The sequence below is a fragment of the Chrysochloris asiatica genome, unplaced genomic scaffold (assembly GCF_000296735.1).
Source record: "Chrysochloris asiatica unplaced genomic scaffold, ChrAsi1.0 scaffold00153, whole genome shotgun sequence".
NCBI lineage: Eukaryota > Metazoa > Chordata > Mammalia > Afrosoricida > Chrysochloridae > Chrysochloris > Chrysochloris asiatica.
Window position 1 is genome coordinate 1,707,918 of NW_006408671.1, and position 3,730 is coordinate 1,711,647.

The window sequence follows — 3,730 nt, forward strand, 5'->3', positions numbered from 1 at the left end:
ATATCACTAAAACTGAACTAGTAAACAATATCATGAGAAATATTGATGTTGTCAAAAACTTGAATCCACAATCAAGGCCCACAGAACAAAAGGTCAAGTAATATATTACATAAGGAAAACCTGCTGAAAAAGAACTCTTTAAGGTATTTACAAGAAAATATTTCAGTTTGAGGACTAAGATGCACTTTACTGTAGCCATGATATAGTCTATCACCTCATATGAATGGGAAAACTGGATAATAAATAATGAATGCCAGAGAAGAATGATGGATTTTAATTATGGCATTGGAGAATATATCGAATATATATCAAGAAATGTCAACACAATAAATAGATCTGTCTTGGAAAATGTACATAATGATCCTTAAAAGCAAGGGTGGCAAAAAGTCTTCTCATTTATTTTGGACATGCTTAGGGGAATCCAGTTTCTTTGGAAATAAATTATTCATAACAAAAAAACCCTGATAATAATTTAAAAGCTGTTGCATTTACATTTACAGAGAACTGACTAATATTCAAGCATGATTCAGAAGAGGAACTGCTACTAAGGTTATCATTGCTGACACAACATGTATCTTGGCTGAAAGCAGAGGATACCAGGAAGATGTTTTGTGGTACTTAATGGCTATTCAAATGAATTCTACTGTATATTTCATAACAAACTATGGGCAACATTTTGAAGAATACATATCCCAAAACAGCAGAACAGTTTATTGTGTTCATGAGAATCTGTACATAGAACAAGAGGCAGTTCTTAGAATAGAACATGGTGATAATAAATGTTTTAAAATCAAGAGATGTCTGTGTCAGGGTAGTATCATTTCACTGTACTTATTCAATCTGTATACTGACAAAATAATCTGAGAATCTGGGTTACATGAAGAAGGGCATGAAATCAGGATTAGAAGAAGACACATTACCAACCTGGAATATGCAGATGATATAACATTGCTTTTTGGAAGTGAACAGGACTTGAAAAACTTAATGATGAAGATCAAATATTATGTGTATGGATTGCACATCAATGCAAAGAATGAAATTCATCACAACTGGACCAATAAATAGCATCATGATAAAAAGAGAAAAGGTTGATATCAAAGACTTCATGTTTCTTGGATCTACAATCAACACTCATGGAAGCAGCAGTCAAGAAATCAAAGAATGCATTGTAATAAGCAAATCTGCTGCAAAAGACTTTTCTAACGTGTCAAAGAGCAAAGGTGTTCATTTGAGGACTAAAGAATATCTGACCCACGTCATGGTGTTTTCAGTTGCCTTGGATGTGTGTGAAAGTTAGACAGCAAATAATGAAAACTGTAGAATTGAAGTATTTGAACTATGGTGTTAGCAAATAATATTAAAATACCATGGACTGCCACAAGAACAAGCAAATATGTCTTGACAGGAATGCAGTCAGAATACACTTTAGAAACAAGTATGACTTCACCACTCATCCTTTGGACATGTTGTCAGAAGGGCTCAATCCCTGGAGAAAGACAGCACGCTTGATAAAGTGGAGGGTCAGTGAAAAAGACAATGGCTCCTAACAAGATGTAGTGACACAATGACACCAACAATGGGCTCAAACATAACAATTGTGAGGATAGTGTAAGAGCGGGAAATGTTTCATTCTGTTGTGTATAGTATAGCTAAGATTTGAAATCAACAACTAACAAAAACAACAAATAAAGGTCAACAAAAAAGAGAATGACCCTCAAGGTGCTGGGCTGATACAGCGTGTCGAAAAATGGGCTAAAACACCAAAGACTAAAAGTATGGCACTATACCAGGCAAGGTTTTTACTGTGTTACATAGTCATTTTGAATGGAACCAACTCAATAGTACCTAATAATAATAGCTGGAAGTCTTTGCCCAACCTTTCTCAACATCCTAATAAAGAATGTACAAAGTGGAAAAAAAATAAGTTTCCACATGATGTGTTTGAAAAGAAGACACCAATCAATTGCCAGTATCTGGGAGATACTAACTGCAATATTAAAAAAAAATAAGTGATTGAAACATAAGCAAATGATAACCTGCATATTGTGACAAGGAGAGCACAGTGGCTCTGTATGATAAATATTGGACCATGAACCACACATTTGATGGTTCTAGAACATCAGACATTCAACTGAAGAAAGATGAGTCTTTCTGTTCCTGCAAAGATGTACAGCCTCAGAAACCCAATATAAGTTTCCTATGAGTCAGAAGTGACTCAATGACACTTAAATACAACAAAATACTGTGACAAAATAAATTAGCCACCCAATGAGAATTGTTTCAAATGATTCTTTTTCTTTATTTCCTAAATCCCAGCCCTTAACTCTATCTGCCATCTTATTCTAAAAGCTGTGAAGTATTATTACCCTTTGTGAGCAATTTGTCCACAAAATACTAAGTGTACAATAATTAAACCTTCAAGGAGCCCTGATGCCATAACAGTAAAAGACTTGCTACTGTCACAAAGGTTGAAAATTTGAACCCATGCTCTGGTTGCATAGTGGTTACAAATCAGGCTGCAAACCGCAAGGTCAATAGTTAAAAACTGCCATCTATTCCGCGAGAGAAAGATGAAGTGTTCTGCTCCCGTAAAGATTTACAGCCTCGGAAACCCTGTATAGGGTCGCTATAAGTCGGAACCCACTCCACGGCACACAGTTACCCCCACCAGTGTTCTCTGGGGGAAAAAAAACAACAACAAAACAAAATCTTAGTATTCTGCTTCTATAAAGATTAAATCCCCAAATCCAATTACTCTACAGTCAATTCCTATTCATAGTGAACCCTTCAGTCAGACTAGAACAGCTCCTTTGGATTTCTGAAACTGTTAATCTTTACTCTTAATATTTACAGGAACAGATAACCATTTTTCTCTGTTGGGTGACAGGTGAGTTTGAACCACTGACCTTATGGTTATCAGTACAATGCTTAACCTACTGTGCCACCTGTGCTCTTCTATAAAGACTATAACCAAGAAAACCCTATGGGAAAGTTCTCACTTTCCTGTGAGTAGACATTAACTCAATTAGAGCAAATAACACAGTATTTAAATTCTACATGGTAGAACAACTGTTGTCAACTGAGGGGAAGTTAAAGAATGATAATTTGCAAAGAGGGATACATTGTAATATTCAAATACTAAGTGTTTTAAGGAAATGAGGGTGACTGCTTAAAGTAAGCATACTTTTTTTAAGTACTATATATGATATTCTTTTTAAAGAAACTAGCAGAGGAGTTAGGGATAAATTTTAACTCAGATTTAAAATCAGTTTCTGTCATTATCTATTCTTTCTCATGAATACATATAAATCAATAAAATGATAACAATACAGCATACAAGTTCTTTTTATTACTGCTCATATGCCAGTGTCTTCATTTCAAAATGTCTGTATCTACATATTGCAGGTATGGTTCTTGATAATGATGTTTTCATTTCAGGTGTTCCCAGGTCTCACCACACTTTGGACCAAAACGCTCTTCCTCTTCTCTCTCTCATCTTCAGGTCAATGGAAGTCTATGGAATATGGTTGAACTCAGACCATTTCTTCATTGCTGCCTTTCTCCCTCTTCCACTCACCAGTAGACCAATATGGTTGCCAGCAAGCTTATATGCCTGCTCATGTGGTCCCTTTGAGTTTTAGTCTTAGAGGGGGGTTTGTCCTGAAGGGACTTTATTGCTTGCCTTGATGGCTTCCCAGTGAACAACTTGCTGATTCTTGTAGTAGCCAAT